We start from the raw sequence: 22,239 nt of genomic DNA on the forward strand, positions 1-22,239 counted from the left end.
GTCCAAATTCTGCCACTCTCACACTTTGCAAGTAGCTTTGCTGCTTCAGAAGAGGAGTACCCGGAGCAGGGAGTCAGCAGATGCAAGTGGCCTCATGCTCGCAGTAATTGACTGGAATTTTGCAGACCTGGGTTTAATCCCCAGCTCCAGCACAGGGTAATTTATGGCAGGTTTCTTCCTCTCTCTCCACATTTTATGATTTTGGCAATTGATCAGAATTAGCCTCTTCTCCTTCTCCTACCTTTCATCTATTTAATGGAGGAGAACACATCCCGCGAACGTGCTGCGTTGGATCTGCTGTCAGCCATGGCTTGGGGGGAGCTGAGCCCGGCGTGAGCCCGCAGACCATAGCTCCTTCCCAGCACTCGCCTTTTACTCTACTGGATAAACATTGACACAGTAGATTTTTTTTTTTCCCCCGAAGTGGGTTTCTAATTGAGCTGAATCTAGCACAAGCTTCATTAAGGGCTACCCGTGACTGACAGTTTGAATTTACTTGGGTAGCACTTTTTCTCAGGCCAAAGTCGCCTGGGAGCTGCACCAGGAAGAGACAGAGTCCCATCTACCCACAGACTACTTCTAACGATGCTCCCGGGGATTAAATCGCTAACAGGAACAAATGTAATGCATCAAAAATCAGGAGGCTGCAAATTCTCAGAAGTGCTCAGGACTTAAGACCTGATTGGCTCCCCACAAAAATGTTACCACCTAAATTGTTCCCCCCTGCTCTGCCCACCAGACAACAATCCACCTGGCTACCTTATAGGCACACTCAAGACAAGTCCTAGTCCTAAACCCATTTATGATTGTACCACGCTCCTCGTAAATCCTAGCTCAGATCTCCTTTCCTTTGAGAAACACGTCTGGCTAACAATTCCTGACATTTCCACGACGCTTAAAGTCACCTTTTGTACAGGGCTCCGGAAGCAACAGCCTCAGTGGGAACAGAGGGAATTCACCTGCTCTGGCTAGTAGCAAACCTGCTTCACAGCGAGCACGTAAGTGAGAAGCAAAGTGTCTACAGTCCTGCTGCTGCTGACACCGCCGGGAGTAATTCCACGTACATGGGGATAGGTACCGAAGATGGGGGATCCTTAACACAAGACAGACACAGCACTTGCAAGCTCTGTCTTTCTCGAAAATCACATCTGGAAATGAGCAATTGAGCAAGAACCAGCCCCACGAGACACATCTAAATCAGCCCATCTTAATATTGGGCACATGCTCTTAACTCGCACGTTGCTGTGCATTCAAATGATTAATGGTTCAATATAAAACTCACATAGCACTGTACAGTGGTACTGGAGCACATCACCTAGATCAATACGCACGCCTTGCCCCAGGAGAAGATTTGGGATTTTTAAACCAATGAGAATTAGGTGCCTGATTTCTATTGCATTTCAAAGGGATTTAGAAGCTCTGCTCTCTCTCAGAAACCTCACCAGGCTACCTTAGAGGCTGCACACATGCTTGACATGACACCAGATAATGTTTGTGGGCTACGGCATAAATGGGGATTACTGGCTCTGAAAAGGAGGACTTGCTGAAGCAGCTGTGGTTTAACGAAGGATTTGAAAGAGGAGAGAAGCACAGAGGGAAGCTGTTCTAGACAATAAGTCACATAAGAAAAGGCTTAAAAACAGAGCAGGAGGAAATGAAGGGATATGAAAAGGAAGGGATTTGGGATAAATGATAGGAAAAGGAGGAGAAACGTCAGCTAGCAGCAAGATTACATGGGGCAATGTGCAAGCTCCTTCAGCCCTTCTTCACGGGGTGATTGGAGTGGTGGGAAAGGCAGGACTGCACCAGCAGGCTCCTGGGCCAGCTGCAGGACAAAGCTGGCTGACCACAGCCACGATGGGAATAGAGGGAATTTGGCAAAATTACAACCAAGCTTGCTCAGATCACACGGTAACTGATGGTGGTAACTTGTGACAGCCAACCCCAGCAGATACAGGGATCAGAATACAGCCGGTGGGCATCCAGGCAGAGGCTGAAGACTGCAGTATAGCTCAGGAGGGGAATGGTGTGGGGAGGAGCAGGCAGCTGAAAGACGGCGTGGCTGCACCCCGACGCGGCGCTGGTGGAGTATAATGGTGTAATGTTCAGTCACCAGACTGAATTAAACAGGACTGGCTCTGTTCGTGGATTTTCCTGCACTAGTTTGCACTGGTTATCACAGATAAGCCACGTTAATGCAACTCTGTTATGATGTTGGGAAACCTCAGTAATGGAAATTAACTGCTCTGTATGGACGGATGAATGGAAGTTACACAACCACTGACCTATTTCCGAGAAGCATGGCAATGTTGAGTGAGAGCAGCCAAATTTAATAGCTGCTATCAAAATCAAGGAAAGGACTTCCATTCAAAAGCTAACCAGGAGAAAAGCAAGAACTTGGTAGAGTTGCACAACCACAGCAGCTCTGGACTCACACCAACAACAGTAACTCCGATGTCGGAACAATGTACCGGCTTAGTGATTTGACACGCGGCCAAGGTGCTTACAAAATACCTCCAAACAGTTAATGCAAATCCATATTACTAGGTCTATTAATGGCTTGTCATTGCCTGTCCGTAGATCACTATTTTGTGCCAGTAAGCTCTATAGTTCCCTAATTCTAGTAATGTTATCCTTAACTGACATTTCAAGCACTGGTGGCTTTCCATAAGGACCTGCAAAAGCCTGAAATCAGGAGAACCAAGCTCCTTTCTACCCACTGAATCACCACAGTGTCAGACTCATCATTCCCCCACCTTCTGGCCTCAGTTTCCTCTTTGGTAAAATGGGGACAAGGTCTTGTACTTTCACTGTAGCCACGGGGCATCTGTGTCCAAGTGTTTTCAGACCTGAGCATGAGCTGAGTATCTGAAGTATTACCTGTTATTTTGATTTTCTTACTGCCTCAATTAAAATTTTAAAGTCATTTACAGCTGGTTTTAAATGCGTGCAGGACTTACCGAGACTTGGTATTTCTGCCCCATTTGCAGAGGACTTGGCAGGGAGGACAGAAGGACTGCACTTCCCTTGCCTCGTTCCCCTTGTCTGTTCAAGTGAAACCTAAAATGCTCCCCTCCATTTTGGATCAATGTCACATAACCTCATTTCCTCAGCTTAAGAAAAAGCCTTAGATTTTATATGTTGCACTAAAATATGTCAGCACCGTTAGGTTAATAAACAGTGCTAAATCAAAACCAGGCTTCAGTTCGTAGATCATGTGAGCTATGTCAAACACAGGGAGTGATACCATAGAAGAGATGTAATGGACAGCCTCCTTAGCCTGGTTTTTATGGCTGTGAAAGAGAAAAACCTGGTGTTCAGCCACTTTTCATTCACCAGAGGCTGTCACACAATCTCTCACAGCTTTTTGGGTTATGTTTATTTTTCCTGGGGTTCCCAAGAGTCATACCTTCTGATCCCCTTGCAAAACCTCCTGTGTGACTACCTAGAGGACTAACCCGAGTTACAGCCAAAACTTGAAGCTTTTACTGCCCATTAGACCAGCTCCTTACCTGATAAATCAGAATATCCCCCGCCAATTTACACCCACAGAGGAAATCATTTTCACAATTCAGAGGAACAAAGGTTTGATTTTTTTTTTCCATGTTGACTTTTCCTATGTGGCGACTCCGTTAAAGCCAAGAAACTTCTCTCCCTCTCATTTGTCAGTGGGACATCCCAGTGGCTTGTGGGCCGTAAATCAGCACACATGGCCACCCTGACCTGGCAGCTAGCAATTCCCTCCCTGCAACCAGGAGGCCATGCTGCAGTTCCTATGGGGATCCTGCTGAAACTAAATGAAACCCTTAAGGCGATTGCTTCTTCAGAGAGTGTCCTCATTAATGGCACCTCCTAACCAGCATCCTCAGTCGTGGGTGAAATCCCACCAGGCATCTGTCTTAGTGGCTGCCACACACCCCTGTTCATTCAAACTCCCATGCTTTGGATGACCAGCATGAGCAAACATGGACTGAGACCCCCAAGCAGACATCTACTGTCCCTCCCACCTGAAACACCACCGAGTTACTGTCTACCTTTGGAGAGTAATGGTGAAAATGCCCCATTCTCACTCATTGCTGGAAAGAAAATGTTTTCGGAAAGCTGTTCGTGTCATTTGATAGTGTCCAGTTTTTCCACTGAGAAAAGCAAAACCTGAAACCCACACTCCAGTTTTCTGCTTCAGTTTTTCCCTTGGCAAAAACCAGCAAAGCACTGCTCAGCATATATATATATATATATTATATATATGCACACACATCTTGCTGCTGCTTCTGAAATTTGTCACGACTTAATGCAGTGAGGCTGGCAGGTGGCCAGAGAAAGGCACAATCCAAGGCCACCTGAGCAGTGTTTGCAGAGGAATACCTGAGGCCAATCACACTGAAGTTTTGCTCCGGCTAGAAATATATGGGCAATGTTGCAGCAGGTTGACGTTTTTCAGCTGGCACGGGGGAGTGCCACCACATTGCAAGAAGCCATCCCTGTCACTGACAAGAAAAAAATAGCCACCCGAAACTTAGTTTAAGTTCAAACTTTCAGCCTCCACCGCAGTCAATGGAGAGAGAAACTGCACCTACGGAGGGCTATTCATCCCATCCCATCCCAAGATAGCTATCTGAGACGGGGAGGGTGAATTGATGCTGGAGGTGCCAGTACCTTTCGACAGGGACTATAAAAGGAGCCTAGATGATTATCTTGGACAAGGTACCTAACTTTTAGGCAGAGTCAGTTAAGGTGAATCTTTGTTGAACTGAAATCAGCGGTGGTTTTGCCTTTGCCTTTGGTGGGGCCAGGTTTTCACCACGTACATCTGAATAGATTAGAAAAGAAAAACAGAAAAGGGAAATGCATCTATAAGGGAATGAAATATTTATTTCCCCCTATTCACAGAGAGCAATTAAGATATAAAGAGATTAGGGGAATTCTCCACAGACACGAAGTGGGCTCGTATCGAGCAAGAAAGGAGGCTTTGGAGTCTGCAAGCCCAACTTGAGCTATCGGCCACCCTGCCTTGCTCGCAGGAAAAGCATCATGCAAATTTCAGGAGGAAGGAATCGCGGTAGACATGCCATCTGGAAGGATGATGGACAACAAGCTGACTAGGAATAAATAGCAAAATATAATAAATTCCAAACCATGCCAACAGCAACTGTTGTGCTATGAATTAACAGTGCTATTAAATGTTTACGCACACACTTCTGTCAGCACCTGTCAGCATTTATGCAATACATACGTTGGCAAATCTGTATTACGTTATTTCTTGCAACTGATCTGCATTAATACTGCCCGTGCACATGTTCAAGCAAATTGCTACACTTCTTTTTGACCTATCCATGTGCAAAAGGTGCAGCAGTTCACAGTATTTTATGCCTATGCAGCAAATTATGGCTTCATGTGATAGACGGCAGAGCAAGGCTGGGGGATAGGGGGCAGCAAAGGAAAAAGAAAAAGAAAGGAACAGGGAAGGATGAGAGCCCTGGAGAGCCCCCGGCCGGGGCAGGAGGATGCCCAAGGAGAGGGCGGTGGGCTTAGGACAAAGCTGGGTTCACCCCAAGCCAAGCCAGAGAGGAGGAGCTGCAAAAAAAGCCTTCCTGAGCTGGAAGAAAAGGGGGAGAAAAGCCCCAAAATACAGCCCCAAGCTACAGCCCCACATCCAGAAAGGAAAAATCATTTGGCCAAAGCCCTTGCTAAAATTGCTGCAGGGAATGGAGTTATAGCCAGTAAGATGGACTGCAGTGCTCCTTGCACCCGGGTACTTAACTTTTCCCATTTGATTCCTCCTTTTTGCTCTTTCCTCCCTTCCCCCAGCCCCGAGTGCAGTAGCTGGGGTGGAGGAGATAAAAATGTATAATTAAGGGAGTTGCCACTTGCTAAAGCTGGAGACCGCTCGAGCAAAAGACAGGGTTTGCGGTGACAGAGCTAAATCTGGGACCCACCAATTGTTGCTAATGATGAGAGCCTGTGGTTGCTGTGCCACCCAGGCAGAATCGGTGGAAAGACAAGCTTGTTATTGCAAAAGGAGCACTCATGCCACACCTCTCCCCTGCACAAGCGGATTTCTGAGGCTTGCAAACACAGGATGTTTGCAGGCTTTGGGATGGCTGCACAGACGCGGGCAGAGAGCAGTGGGAACTGCATCAGGGTCCAGCAATGCGAGCTGGTGCCTGATCTGACAGCTGCAGGTGGACGTCCTAGCTTCTTGGACAGGTTTAATCTGAGCACAGGTCTTTTAGGGCAGGGGGACACGTGCTGCAGAGGAGGAGGGGACATGCAGTGCCTTCCAGGGCTGCTGCAGGGCTTGGGAGTTGTTCCTGTTCTCTCCCCGTGTTTGTACCTATTTGCATAGACTGTGAACTTTTGTCTTTTTACCTCAATTAATCCACGGTAAAAAGCAGCAGCTGGAACAGTCATCTAAAAGATCAGACCTTGGAGTGGCTCCTCCTGACGTGACTGGAAGAAATTTTTGTGTTGAAACCAAAGCCACTGAAGTATCCCAACCTTGGTCTGAGCTGCAGCAAGATGCAGGACACGCAGGCAAAGTTAGCTCAAGTTCCTGATGGACGCAAACCTCGTAAGACCCTCGTAAGCTCACCCTGAATCCTAGAGCCACAAAGACCACCTTGGATTAACACAATCAGAAATCCACTGAACTCAAAAAAACCCCTATTGTTTTTCTTTGTGAATTAAACAGGATTCAAAGAGAGCAGGGAGTGAAGGGATATACCTTGGCCATATTTACCCCCAGTGAATTAGATTCATTTGTCAACTATATTCCTATGTCTTTAAAACATGATTTTGATTCAAACTAAAGAGGTTTTTATACTTTACGTTGGAATTAGCAGGATAAGCTATTAGCAGGTCATCAAGGACAAGACTTCTCTTAATGATACTAATAAAAAGGAAGGTATTTTTAAATGCGATTCCCTAGGATTAATAATTGCCGCTCTGATAAAGTCAGAATTTCCAGCATGAGCCATTCCCTCCATAGCCACAGGTGCAGATGGATGAAGCAGCTCAGACAAGCTGAAGTTGATCACATTTTCCATGTAAAAGGGCACAGTAATTACAACTGATGAGGGTGCTGGAGCCAAAATTCTGGGTCTTGGTAGGGAAAAAAAACAGATTCGTAATCAACAGGGGTAGCCACAGGAGAAGTTTTTAAATCCTAATTTAAAAACACTTAGCAGTAGCATGCTATGCTCCTACAATTACTGAGTACTAGGACATTAGAGGAGAGGTAATAAGTGTCCCTGGAAAGTGCTGCTATACAGGGTGATTCAGGCTTCACTGGGATTTCCAGTGCTCACACACGTGTGTTTTTTCTATTTCAGAGTATTTTAATGCATCTCCAAGATTAAGGGGAAGAGTGAAGAGGTTGCTATTTAAGATTCAGTTCTGAGGGCTGAAGTCAGTCTTCTGTAGGGATAGCAGCCCTAGGTCCCCATCCTGGAGTAAGGAAACCCAGCGAAACAGAAACGTTGTTTAATAAGATGTGTGCATTTGCGCCTTTAAATAGCATTTGCTATGCTGAAAAGGATGCAAAGATCTTGTCTTGCTGAATAGTAAATCGGCAGCAATTAAAAGCCGAATTTCCAAATGAGTTCAGCCCCCAGTTTGCAGAGCAGCTTTGTACCTCAGACTGATTTTTGTTTGTCTAAACGAGTGCTAAGATCCTTGGAAATCTTCACTCCTGGTTGTGGGTTCTGAGTACTTTAAAACATGCCCTTGGCCTCTTCTAACACACTGAACCCCGAGGAGAAATACCAGTAGGGTTAGAAACCACCACCAGATATATTTTGAGCTTGATTGCCTGTATTATCTCAACACCCTATTGCTCCAAAACCTCTGAAAACTACATATCTCATCTTTCTATTGTTATTACACCCAAAGGATATGTCTACACCGCAGCACCGAGGTGCCCATGCCAGCTTTCAACAAGCTCGCTCCGGTACTGGAAGCAGGCTAGCTGCAGCAGCACTGCAGGCTAATTTACCCGGCCGCTCTTGCCCCGCTGAAGGTGGCTGCGAAAGAAAGCAACACAATCTTGGCTTGGCTCTTCTGGCAGCGCACGAATGCAACAGGGCAACCACTCCTGATTAGCTCGCTCCCACACCATCTGTTTTCCAGGGCTACATTGGACTTTTCTGGCACAGAGATTCCTGTTTGAGGATACGAGCTTGTGTACAACAGTTTACCATAACCAGCAAAGCCGAGCTGACACTCCCTCCCTCAGAGACGGCAACAGTTTTGCTTTTTCTTTTTCTTTTTTTTTTTTTTTTTGGTAACCCTTTCCCTGTTTCGCACGGCCGGCTACCACGCTGCTATCGCGTTGCGGGGGGCTATGGCTGAGATGCCTGCACTCAAGGCAGGTTTGCTGGCACCGAGCGGGTGCGAGATGTCACAGCCAAGCAGCCATGGGAAGGAAAAGCTGGTCCTGGAAATCACAGCGGGTTTCGGGCTGCCCTGCGACGGCCCCTTCCAGCTCCCAGGGGGAAGGAGGGCTGAAGCCCCCCCAGGCTGCGGGGCGAGGGACCGCCGGGGCAGGGCTGCCCAGCCCCGCGCCTCGCTCACCTTCCTCGCTCTGGCAGCAGCGGAGCCGCTCTAACACAATGCAGAACCCAGGCCAAAACCCATAGCCACTCTGTCTGTCTAACTCCGTCTGGCAGCGGTGCAGTACATTATTACCTTCTGTAATTCCCCCAAGTTATTTAGGGCTGTCTCCTTATTATCTCGATATCTTGGCTCCCATAATAATTACAGACCCAGTTTTACAAGGGCAATTTTTTTTTTTTTCTTGATTAGTTTCCAGGATTCTGTTGTTGCATCAAAGCTGTGCTAGTTTTTGTGTATTCCTGACAGATGTCTGCTGGGGGAATTACAGAATGGGCATGCAAAGAGGAAACCATCTACGGTGAGATTAAGGAAACAAAGAACAGTTCTGTGACTTTAAAAAATAAAAAGAAAAAAAAAAGCATTTCTCACACACGTGTATATATGCACACATGGCTGGTCAGATGAACACGTGCATTTCTGGTACTTGAATTTCTGTTATTTCTCCCTGGTTCTGCCCATGCAGAATACAGTATGTTACAGATGTGCTGTAAGAACATCCCCTCATCTATGCAAGTATGAGGATGAATTAAACAGAATTTACCCTAATTTCCTAATATTTCTCCACAAACTCGGTGTTTGTAGCTGAAGCTCCCAAAGCCCTTAATAAGGGAGCCGGTCGTTAATTCTACTTTTCTTAGAAAGGAAAGTTTGCTGAAAAGTAACAAAGAGGCTAGCTGAAAGCAATGCGGGAATCAGTGGCCGAGCCAGGAATAAAGCAGGAGGCCTGCAGAGCTCTGCTGGCATCACCACAAGCTCACACGGGTGTTTTGCTCTTCTCTAAACTCAGCCTGTGCCACAACGCCTGCTGTGCATCCGCTGCTCCTCTGCTCGCTGCGTGCCTTCAGCTTGCAAGCAGGATTTGGCCAAGAGTAAACAACAACAAAAAAAACACCCTGGTTATTTGTACTACAGTGGTGCCTAAAAAAAATCCTAATTATCTATAACACAGCAGTGCCTACATGCCTCAGGTGAGACTGGCACCCCATTGTGCTAGGTGTTACACAAAACAGATTATAAAAAGATGGTCCCTGCCCTGAAGAGCTTACAGTCTAATTATGCAAGAGAAGGAGTGGGTGGAAACAAGTTCAGAGAGATGGAGTAACTGATTCGATAGCTCCCAGAGCAGAGCTAGCTTGCAGCTTCCTGGCCTCTGAACTGGAGCCTAAACAGCAGGGGTTCCCTCCGAACACGAGGGTCTCGGCGCTGTCTGTCGGCTCCTGCCTCGCGGCTCCCCGACACTTGACAAAGGCTTTGTGGCTCTGAGGAGCCCTTGGAAAGCGCCACCGGCCTCTATTGCTTCCACAGAGAGGTCAGGGCTGCCTGGAGCTCACTGGTGGAAATACCCAGGGTACCACCAGCAGCCACCCCTGCCTTCAGCAGCCCCTGTGCCCGCCTGCTTTAGCAAAGGGTGCTTCCTTGAAAGGACTTGCTTCAGCCACTACCAAATGCAGCAGATTGGATTTGTTGGACAAATAGCTCGACGTGGAATGGCAAATTCCATATATTAAGGGCTGGTGATGAGTAGATCAAACTGTGTGTCACATAAATCACCCACGCAGTCCAGAACCATACATGAAAATACAATTAGAGATTAGCCCATGGAGTGCATAACTGGCAATACGTCAGCTGCAAATCATTTTAAAAGCATGTAGCTGATCTAGCCTCCTTAATTCCTTGAGTTGTTGATTCCAATTATCAGCAGCCAAGTAGCAAAAGGTTTTTTATCCCAGAAGATTTCTTACTTTTGGATACAATAAAAGTCAATTTATTCGATGATTACTAGGACATGGGCAGTTAATAGGTTGCGTCTGTTCTTTCTCCCCTCAGATACTTCAGAGTGGATCCATTAACACATTTACAGACTAGACTTAAACAATAATAGTGCTTCTCCTTCTCTGGGGGTAACCAAACCAACCCACTTTTTGTACCGGGCTCTGGGATGTTTTTTACTATTACAGCTCCAGAGGAATTTACATAATTGGTTATGAATAATTCGTAACTTGTCTAAGAGTCTCCATGTAGCTATCTGATTTACTACAGCTTCCCACTCCAGAACCAGCAGAAGATTTTAATACAGTTTTTAATTGCAAGATCATAATTTAAGCATATCAGCGCTGCCTAATGTACAGGGGACGTGAGACAAACTCCTCTCCATTCCCCTGTACCCGGTGTCTAGCTACAGGACTCGCGAGGCCCTGGAAATGCTGCTGAGACTTCCTGCAGGGCAGGCAGCAAGCAGCACGGCCTGCCGCGTGGAGCTCTCTTCCCCTCCTTTTAATGTGCTCACCTCCAAATTATTTGCTTATTATGGGGAGGAAGGGAAGGCAGGACCTTGTGGTTTAAGCTTTTGCCCTCTGCTAGGGACCGTCTGGGTTCAGCTGATAGCTCTGCCACAGACATCTCTGCACAGCCCTGGGCACTCCTTTAGTCTGAGCACAGGAGCAATAACGCACGCCTTCCCCCAGGTCAGGCTGCCGGGATGTAGGTGGGCAGGACCACAGGGATGGCTGGGTGCTACAGGACCGGGTATAGGGAAAGCACATCCCTTTCCTCGGGGCTGGGGTGCTGGGGGGGAGTGATATAAAGTGCTGAGGACCTGGCTTTGGAGAAGCAACCTGTAACGATGCACCTAAACTGCTCGATGCCAGGCGTTGCTTCCAGACACCCTCAGCTGGGAAATGAGGGTCCCATGGGCAGGGATGGGTATCAATAGCACTTTGCATGGGTACAAGCGAGTCCCTTGTCTGCACAAAATCAGAGATCAATGCAGGTGACTAAGACAGAGTGCAGGGCAGCCAGCTTGGACGCTGGTGAAAAACAGAGAGCCCCTGCCCAAAGGAGGCGTGTGCCCAGCCCTGAGCTCCCACCAGGGCTTGGCCGTGGCTCAGGCACGTGTCCAATCTGTGCCCCTGCGGCCTCGGCATCGAGGTTCCCATGGCACTCCTTGACCTGGCTAAGGGCACCTCTGCCTGGACACCTCTTCTGACAAAACTTAAGTCAACTGTTGTTTTGTTGTTGTTTTTAAATGCCCGCTCAATTTGGAGGAAATCAGCCATCAGATCTAATGCAACTGAGTGCCACAGGCTGGTTGCACTGGCTGTGTTTTCTAAGAAAATGGCACTAAAAAGAGATTGCACATTTTCACTCAGTTGGTAGTAAGTACTGAGTGCAGGGCTGCAAGCAGCTCTCTCTCCTTTTTTTCCCCTATATGATGTTTTTGCTTCTGCAAGTGGAATTTAGGCCTGGGTCACTGAATCAAATCCTTTGCTCCCACAGGAGAGCTCCTCATGCAACCAATTAATTATTAATATTTCTGCCCCCAGTTCAATGAAACCATGGGAGCAGTTACAAATTTGTTTAATTTAATCAAATGCTACTTTTCCACAGACTCCAACTTGTGTTTTATAAGACTGTGCACATGCTGAAGTCCCTTACAAAACACTGGTTTAATAAAAGATGCTATATCTCTTTCTGCAAATTTTACTATGCAAAGGGTAAATAATTGCTTAAACTCAGTCTTGAGTCAAGAGAGCATAAGCTTCATTGAGGCAAGCCCCCAGTGAGACTAAGGCATATGCTTAAATTCTTCCTCTGAATTGGGAACGGAATAACTGATTTGCCGTTGCTATGATAGGCTGTATTTTTATTTAATTATACTTTTCTTAAGAAAATACAAAATCCCATCAAACTACTAAAAGAGCCACCTCACTTTCTTCAAGTTTCTTCCCAGCATTTATAGAAAAGATTGTTTATTGTCCTGAAACCAAAACCATTACAGCCTGTCAAAACCTTTCTGTAAGGCGGCAGCTAGCTGAATAATACATTTCACATTAAATTACACAACTGTGTCATCGGGCTAACATTAAAGGTAAGTCATTAATAAAAAGAGAAAATAAAGTGGTCCTTAATTATACAAGACATTAAAAGGCTGAGTGTTTTGCTTCTGCAGCACACTCACTTTGTGAGAATAAACGTTTTAAGACCAGTGTGAACTTTTCCTCTGTGGAAATTACAGCTCAGAGATAATCCCTTGCACTCGCCAGTGCAGCTCATTGCTGGGAGATGGGTCCGTGTGCACCTTTTGACATCTCGGTGCTAGTCCTACAACCAAAGCCAGATTGCAGGCTCCCAGTTTGCAACACAGCTAGTTGCTTTTGTTTTGTTATTGATGGGGGACACTTTTAAAAGTCTCAGGTGAAAGCACTTAACAGCTAAACCCCATTGATTTTCTGTAAAAATAGGGCGTCTTGGTACTCCTGACTAACATCTGAATATATGTTGGAAACTGGAGCATAACATGTGCCAAAAGAGCACAGAGGGAAGCCAGACACCAGCCCTCAGCATTCAGGGTCGGATGCTGCTGTAACGAGGACGGTGGCAGGGAGAGAGGGGCACTGACACACACACAGCCACTTTGGGGTGGCATCAGCAGAGGGCTGACCTCCACCTGGGCGATCGGGGCAGAGGGTGAGAGCAGCACCCTGCCCCTCCTGCTCCCAGGGAAATCCGCACCCTGCTTCAGCAACGGAAACCATGCAGGGAAGGCACGTCTTCTGCAAATCTTCATACATAATACTTTCTTTACCATGTAACTAAAGGTGGAGACACTCCTTGAAGTCCAAACTGTGAGAGGAAAACCACAGATTTAAGCTTTTAGGAACTGACACCATTTTTGCCTGCAAAATACTTCTTCCCAGCAGAAAAGTAATCGTCTCTTTTATATGTACTCCTTCCTGGCTCGTCCTGTAACCTCCAGCTTTCATAAATGCGAAGCTACCATTTCGAGAATAGGAGTCCTCTTTCGTTCCTCACTGATGAGCCAACCTTGTGCTGTGTCACAGGACTAGGAGAGGCATTCACAGGGAACAGGAACCCCTGAGGTACGCAGACAAACCTTCGCTAAGTAAAGAATCAGAATCACCTAGGCTAGAAAGACATTCAAGATCATCAAGTCCAACCATCGACCTGACCTACCGAGTCCCATCACTAAACCCTGTCCCTCAGTGCCACATCCACACTTCTCTTCGGTACCTCCTGGCATGGGGACTCCACCACTTCCCCAGGCAGCCCCTTCCAATGCCTGACCACTCTCTCCAGGAAGAAATTCTTCCTGATATCTTCAAAGAGCAAACTTTCGAGCAAAGCCGTAAGATGCACATAACCATGGTTTGATGCATGCCGTGCACAGCACTCATCAGATGTCCACAAGTCACCATCATTTGGGATCTGTGGAGCGGTAAGTATGCGTAAAGGGTTTAGAAAAAGAAAGGTTAAGAGTGCACAGGAATATCTGTGAGATGCTTGCACTGATGATAACCCTCCTCTGCCCACAGAACCACCTCTAAGTGGAGTAACTTTGCATCAGCTTGCTTTTGAGGACTTGAGTCAGGTAGGCTGGGGATCCTTCCCCTGGCAGTGGTGGAACACGAGTTCTCCAACAGAAACAAATTAAAGAAAATTTCCAAGGAAACATGAGAGGCTGAGAAAAATGTTGGTTTGTGTGGAAAATTTTTGCCTTATTTTTCCTGAAAAACAAAATGCCTAAAACCAAAAGTATTTTGTCTAAACTCCTCAGTTTTTCAGTATTTGAATTTCCGAGCCATAAAAAAAGAACTCTTCTTGGGAACCATGGATCAAAAAATCTCCCTGAAATGGATTTCCTTGTAGTTTTCATTTTAATTGTCTGCTTTATTATGGTATTATTTCTAGTTTTCCTTTTTTTTTTTTTAAAGAAACAAACTGTTCAGCATTGCAGTTATACCAAGATTCAAAAGACCTCTGTGTTGTTGATATAGCCTTTAATCAACTGGGCTAAAGTTTTCCACAAATCTTCAGTGCTGGGGAGCCATCAGTGAAGGCTTTGCCTCATGTAGCTAAATTGGCCAGGAATTAGTTTGTAAAGAAAACATGAAGGGTTTAACCATATGCATGTCCCAAATCAGGAATCTACAACTTAATCAACTGGTTTTCTTTCTGTAAAAGCCGATAGAATATTTGCTACATATGAAAGGATGCTAATAAACTTTACAAGACGAAATGTGATTCTTCCCATGGAGCACAGTATCTGCCCCCACTTTGCACTTTGTGCTTAGCAGCACGGTAGAACAAGACACACAGGGTATATTGAAATTAGTCTGCAAACTGGAGGGGTGTTTGGGTGATTTCCTTGCATGAAGGCACCCTCTCTCTGGTGCCTGCTAAATCTTCCTTGCCAAACATTATTTACCCCTGAAGCTAACAAAAATACTTTGATGAGCAAGTCTCAGCGTACCAAGTGTTAAATATTTCACATATGCAGGGATAGCCTTCACATTAAAAGATGTCTTCTTTACCTCAGGGTAATTAACACATTTGAACTGTCCCGGGGTGAAAAAAAATAAAAATAAAACACAAAACAAAACAGAAAAAAAAGTAACACCGAGAGAAGACCAGCCACCTGAATTTAACCGTGAAGTATGTTCATCAGCATAACCCCAGGAGAAAAAAGAAATAAAGGGCTGGAGTTGGTGAATGTCCCTCACAGCAGAAGTCCAGATTCCCTTCATTATGTACAAGCTTTGCTGAACTCAGAAACAGCCTTTCCTAGGTGAACATAAGAAAAAAACAAACAAAAAAAAAAGTAGGAGCCTCGATGGGGGCATTTTCCCCCACTACATGTACACAAACCAGCAAGAGATGTACAGCCCCAGGGGACCGGTCGGGACGAGCAGGACCAGCCACCGCAGGATAGAGCAGAGCAACACCTTCATCTGTTCCTTTTCCAGCGGCACAGCATAGAAACCAGCCCGTGCCAACTCACCTCGTGTGCTCAGTTATTTCGCCTGCCTGCCTCCCCCAGCATGCTTCCTGTTCCTCGGGAGCAATCAGCCAGGTGAAAGGAGCACATTTGTTAGGGAGTCCCCTGCTAAAATACCAGCAGCCTGTTCTGGCTGCTTTTCAGATCAACTTCCTTTCCCACCTCTCACCCCCAGCCTTTGAAACACTAGGGAACGATTCACTTGCAGACACGGTTGTATCTCTGTTCTTATTATTTTTAAAGACTTATTCCTGTCCACCCATGGAGCAGTACTGGAATCAGACTGGATGGCAGAGCAGAGGGCTGTGGACTGTGGCAAGTACTCAGAAAAACAGGCTGTGAGCCTCAGGCTTTCAAGTGGAGTAACTTTGCATTAGTGCAGCATATTCCACCACGGCTGAGAAAGAAATCAGGTGGGAAACCAAATAAATCATCAAGGCCCCATCTGGGCAGCCCGACGTGGTTCTTGGGGCAGGACATCCAGCAGGTGGACGAGGATGTCCTGGAGCCAGGTCTGCAGAGCAGCTCTGGAGGCCACAGCGGTGCCGAGCGATCGGCGGAGCATCGCTGGAGCCTCGGTGACGAGCGGCTGATCAATGGGGCAGCACTACTGCCTGTATCGCTGCCAAGCAATTACTGGAGCTGCGCTTGGCAGCATTACTGCAAGCTGCTCTACGGAGCGGCGCTGGTATTTGTATTGCTGCCGTTCCATCAGCGAAGTGGCACTGGAGTCTGTCTCCCTGACAGCTGATCAATGAAGAGGAATATAATAATCATAATGTGGTGTTTTACAGGATATGGGCCTTTAACCTGAGGACCTCGAATCCCCTCTCAGATGTTCATTAAGCCACAAATTCCACATGCACAGATGCAGTCACAAATATCCAGATCACCAAGGTATTGCAAATTTGTCTTTGCTCTTGTAGTACAGTTGGGTGATCTATACTGTGGACAGGTTAAGTGTCCCAGTTTAATTCTCAGTGATACAAAGGGTAGGTTGGAAACAGCTCCTCTGTACAAAAAGGCAAAAACAGTCTGGATTCTCCAAAAAGCTTTCCAGAAAACTTGGATAAAAACATCACAGTGAAAACTAAGACACATTGAAATTAAAAAACACCTGAGTCCAGGCTTCTGGGTCCTCCTTTTTACATCCTGAGAAGTCAATGATGGGACTTCAGCACACAAAGAAGAAATATATAGTCCCTTGGTAAGAGCCAGCACCACCAGTGCCTCAGCAGGCCACGGTTCCATGTTTTCCCTGTTTGCTCACCAGAAAAGTATCCTCCAACTTCAAATTTAGAATGAAATTCAGGTGGTTAAATTCCCTGTGCTCACATCTGCACCTGCTCTAAAATCCTGCATGTAGATTCGGGGCCAGCCTCAGCACACTGCAACAGAGCTATACCCTCCAAATCTTTCACGGTGTTTTTTCCAGCAAGTCTGTCAAAGAGCTCAGCTAAAGTATTACTTTCCTGAGCTTCCAATTCAGCATCACCATGCCTAAGCAAGCTGCTCAGCTCAACACGATTCTTGTTTCAAAGTTAGAGGCCAAGCCTAGCTAATCTTTCTTTATAATTCATTCCCCAAATCCCTGAATAACTTTGGTTGCCCTACACTGCTCCTTCTGCATTCTCAAATGTGCGGCACGCTTCCCATAATAAGGTAACTAAAACTGCACACAATAGCCTATGTGTTTTATTTCACATTCCCCGCTGATTAATGCTGAATGCTTCCATACAGTATATCCACATGCTTTACACTTAATGCTTCAATATATATATAGTGCAATAACCTCCTTGCTTTTACTTTACAGCTGCCAATTTGTGCAGATGGCCGTAGTGTATTAGTCACCACCAAGTCTCCCCTCCTCCTCCTCCCAACAGGCTTGTTCTCGGTCAGCATTTCACATGGCATTTCCTTTCAAGGTATCTATGGCTATTTTTGGCCTGAGAGTTCCTAGTATATTAAACGCAACGAGCCACATCCTCAGCTGGTGTAAATCCGCACAGCCCTAATTCAGCCAGCAGAGCTGTGCCAATTCACATGAGTGGAAAAGAGTCCCATAAATCAGTTATCAGACCGATACATTAAGGCAGCCTGTTTAAACTACTTCTGCTTTGCTTTTATTTATTTACAGATGACCCGCGGCACGTAAGGATGATGCTCCAGCACCACAAAGCCCAGGGGGTAAGTGCTGACTGACCGGGGATAAGGACAGAAGTACAGACAGGTCTGCTCACTTCGCTGTCACACCACCACTCTGACATTAACAAAAAAGCCTTCTCTCTTTGGTCGCTTTTTGCCTGAACAGCAATTTGTTTCAAGCCTAAAACGTGCAAAAATCATTTCTATGTATGAAGGAAACAAAAGCATAGCTAAAATTGACTCTTGCCACACCTCCCCATCCCGTACAGCTTCCTGGCTGTGACATCCTCTATTTGCTGTCCAGAAGCCAATTTTTAACCAGCCTCTAACCTGGCTTTTCAGAGCAGGCTGCTTTCATACAAAGTCTTCCCAAACGCTTGATAATCTGGTTCAGCAGCAACTCCACGTACCATGGCTGCAGCCTAGAGAGACAGGCAGAGGAGCAAGGCACGAGGGAAAAAACCTATTAGACTCTTGCCTCAGTTCCTTAATGTTTTGAGGTGAATCAGGCTGCAAGAAAAAACCTCCTGACAACAAGATCTATTAGTGTATGGAATAATCTTCCAAGGGAAGCGATGGAAACATTGCTGCTTGGCACACAGCTAGTGTTTGTCCAGACTAGTTTTTAAATATACAATCCTGAGTTGGCAGAGGAAAAGTCTAGCCGAGGTAGTTGCTCTTATCTATCTCCATATTCCAGGATAAATCAGGTCATCTCCTTTGTTCTAGTCTAAAAATTGAGGAATGCACTTAAAACAATTCATGCAGTTTTAATCAGCTATGATCTCCCTTTTATGATCCACATGGGTTGTATCTTATTAAATTAGATATAGCTAGCTGTTTCTTTTTAATCATCAAGTTTCTTCTAATATAAGGCAGCAGCACTGTCTAGCACAGCCGGTATGAACTGGGGCTGTGAACGCGTTCAGGTCTCTCTTTGGCTATGCCCCAGGCTCCCAGGCAAGTAAATAAGCCCCTCACTGCCAAAATAAGTAAATAAATAAAATAAAGTTAAAAAAAAATATATCACTCTCTAATTTGCTTTTGTCATTCAGAGCCTGGGATTGACTTTCAGAGGTTATGAGTGTTTACAGCTCCAGTCAAAGTCACTAGGGGAAGGGAGTTGAGGTAAGTCCATGAAAGAGAAGGAAGGACTCAAAGACATTTAGATTCCATACTAAAATATATAGCACTGTGTGATATAGAGACATGAAAAAAGGCCCAGACAGAGACAGGAGGAGTTGAAACTGGAAAGCACTGCACCCTGAAACCAAGATTGGGAATTTCAGCATTAGTGTTATTTCACAAGTGTAGCTGATAGACATGATGCACAAAACTGGAAAGCAAGACCTGCAGTTCCCTGACTGATAGCTCTCAAATTTTGCTTATAGGAGGATAGTTGGGAAAAATAAATGGATAAAAAGGAACATTTGATATTAGTGAATTCCTTCTCTGCTGGAACATGAAGTCTTCCCTTCCATGCTCCCAGTCCAGCATCCCTCCCGCAGCTGAGGGATCATGCAGGTGGTGTCAGTAAGGGCACTGACTGGAAGCCACATCAACACTGCTTGTGCATCAGCCTGCTGGATAAAGCATGGAAACACTCCTAGAAAATGGCAGTTTCCTCTCCTTTGCCTTCCTCAGGATTTTGTATGCAATCCTAGGCATAACACATGACCACATAAAAAACATTCTGAAGTGTACTTAGATATTATTTTCTTTGTTTTGTGTAGCAACCAGCACTATGATGCCCCCTCAGGAAGACTTTATATCCATCACCCTGCAGTACAAAGAAATCTCATTGTGACAGATAATAACCAATTTGACTGCCTTTAAAAGTTTTGCCCCCAACAGAAGAAACTGCAGGTAGGAGGCTTTATGAAATTTTGTTCATTTTTTTTTTTCCTCCAAGAGTTCCTTGAATTCTTTAGACATAACGTTTTTAGTGACAGAAAATCATTTGAGAAGCAATAAATATGTGTTCAGATGAATGTAAAAAAAGATAAATAAGATACCGAGCAGTCACTCCAGCAACTATAAATTCAGCCATACTTTTCTTTCTGAGGCCTCTATATCAGATCTTATCTCCTGTAGGAGACTAGTTTTCCTTCCCTCAACTCCCAAACATTCATCTATTGTTTTGAAACTGAGGAGTCTGACAGCAGAACAGGCCGTCCTTTTAAGACCGTCTGATACTAGAAAGTCACAGTAACTCTGCTGTTACTTAGAATTCATGCCACTGTTACCTAGTTCAGAGTCTGCACCATTACTCAGTGTGATGTACAAAACTGAATAAATGGGCTAAATTTGGTCATATTGTGACTTAAAAGGGTGTAGCAGGTCAGACTATGGTCAGCCTGTAAAGGATTTGACGGAGGGCATAGTCCCATTTGAATAGTTCTCTCAAGCAGGAATGAAGAATCAAAAATAACACGTTTTCTTGAATAGTTTTGTAATCTTCTAATGTTGATATGGATTTGTGAGTTTCATATAAATATGATGGTAATGGGATTTCATCAAATACTAAAGCAACTGAAAGTCTTTTTTGTTCTTACAGATTCTACTCTGTAGGTGCTTCATGTGCAAAAGAACTTAATCATCTAACTTCATATTCAAAAGGACAAATCTACTGATCCCACCCTTCCAGAAGCACTCACTGCATTTGCAAGCATTGCCTATTTGTTCATATTTTTGTATCTGGAGAACTATTGCATTTACCAAGGTATTTTCACCCCTAAAGGTATACATATGGATTTTAAAGTTCTCTGGAAAGCCAAAGTTATTGGGGGCTTCCTGAACTACTTGTTATCACTTTGAAGCATCTGGCTCGTGGTCAGCTGTTTCACGTTACGAACTTCTACATTTATTTCTGAAGAAATTAGCACAGCTTCCTTCAACGCTACATTCTGCAGCGGTTTTGGTTTTGATTGTAACATCTCGTTGTTCATCTTGAAATCAAAGTCGTTTATGGAAGCTGCAGAATTTTAATGTTCCTCAGACTCAAAAGCATTTGTTTAACCACCACCAGACAAGGAGATGAATAGGGGAGACTGTCTGCTCTTGATTTAGTGGGACCAGATTTTTAGAAGAGCTCAACAACTAGTGCATGTCTTCAACACACTGACTCTCTTGGACAGCCTGGCTATTTATTACAGTGCTTAAATGAGAATGATGCTCATGAAAACCATGACCTTAGTGAACCGGACAGTTAGTACACACTATACATTCCTATATTTTCATCTGACACGGGTGATTTATTTGCAACTTCTACCTGCAACTTAAAAGCAGCTTTTGATTCTCATTATTTCTGCATCTCTTTTATTGTTCACCCAAAAGGCCTGCCTATACGATTGTTGAGCTATGAGCTGTTTAAGAATCGCTGCCTAGTACAAAATGATATGCAGGACAAAAACAAAGAGACAGTATCTTCTTCAGTTACTTTTGTTTAAGCCCTATACAGAGAACAGAATAGATTAAAGCAGTGGGAAAATAAGGGATCGAGCCTTATGATGTGGCATAGGGTGCTTCTTACAGCCAACCGCACTTCATTTTTCTCCGCTGATGCTTCCAAGTGGTTTTCTAGGATACCCCTGAGCAGAACTCATTGTAATAACTGGAGGAAATAAATTAATGGAGAATTACCGCAAGGTTCATCTAAGAGAAGATTTGATAAACAACACTTCCAGGCTGAGATATTCAGCGCAGCCTAAGGAATGTGGACTTTCCCACTCCCGTTGAACTGAATGGGAATCTGTACCTCTGAGTCAAGCTGGGAAGGTGCTACCACAACCACTAAAAGCAATTTTGGATTTCAGGTGCAACCAGAGATCAAGAAGTCCTCTTAAACTGAAAACCTCTGACAAAGAAAGAGGTGAAACAAAAAGCGTTTGACCCATCCAACTGGCATCGCTACCAGACTTAGTCTCAGCAAGCAAACTCCCGGGCAAGTTGCAATCTCTGCGCTCCCAGCCTCCGTCAAGAAAATTGCGCAATCTTCAGACAGAGAAGAGACAAAAACGGACAACAGTGGAATCACAGCCCAAACACTGCTGCAGACAGTGTGAGATGTCCCCCCCATGTGCAAGCTAGAAAGGAAGCTTATCAAAATCAGGGCAAATTAAATATTATTATGTTGCTTCTGTCTGAGTTCTCCCCAGGCAAAATGCCCCCTTGGCAAAACCATAGTTCACCCCTAGGCATTTTTTAATGTTGCTTTCCAGAGCAAGACTTAGGTAAACCTTAATTGGTGCATGGGTTTTAGGCTGGTTCTCTGTATGGTCAAAATGTTTTCCACTTGAAATGGTTTTGAAACCACTGCTGACACCTGTGCAGTCACATATACATCAGGCACTTCTATGTCTTTAAAAAGCAACACACACCCCTGGCACTTTGAACCCAGATTCTACCTCATTTGTACCCACGGGATGCTGGTGAAGTCATCATGATCACACAGGATAAACGAAGGTTGAAGTTGGGCTGTTTAAATTAGGGTTTTGTTGGTTTTTCTTTTTTTTTTTTTTTAAACCTTGTATATTCTTCCCATTGCTAAATCTTTTACAGAGGCTACTAAGGTAGAGAGCTGCTGAGCTAATCCTCTTTGACTCCCTGCCATCCTGGCAGGTACTGCAAAGCCTAAGGTAAAGTGGAGCATCAAAAGGAAAATTAATGTCTTCTAACAGCAATTA

General features: G+C 45.0%; 1 long non-coding RNA gene across 1 annotated transcript in view; it reads right to left on the reverse strand.

Moving 5' to 3' along the window:
- The window catches only part of LOC106041452 (uncharacterized), an 83,687-nt gene that overhangs the window by 38,254 nt on the left and 23,194 nt on the right, over positions 1 to 22,239 (reverse strand). The window lies entirely within an intron of this gene.

The sequence above is a fragment of the Anser cygnoides genome, chromosome 18 (assembly GCF_040182565.1).
Source record: "Anser cygnoides isolate HZ-2024a breed goose chromosome 18, Taihu_goose_T2T_genome, whole genome shotgun sequence".
Classification (NCBI taxonomy): Eukaryota; Metazoa; Chordata; class Aves; order Anseriformes; family Anatidae; genus Anser; species Anser cygnoides.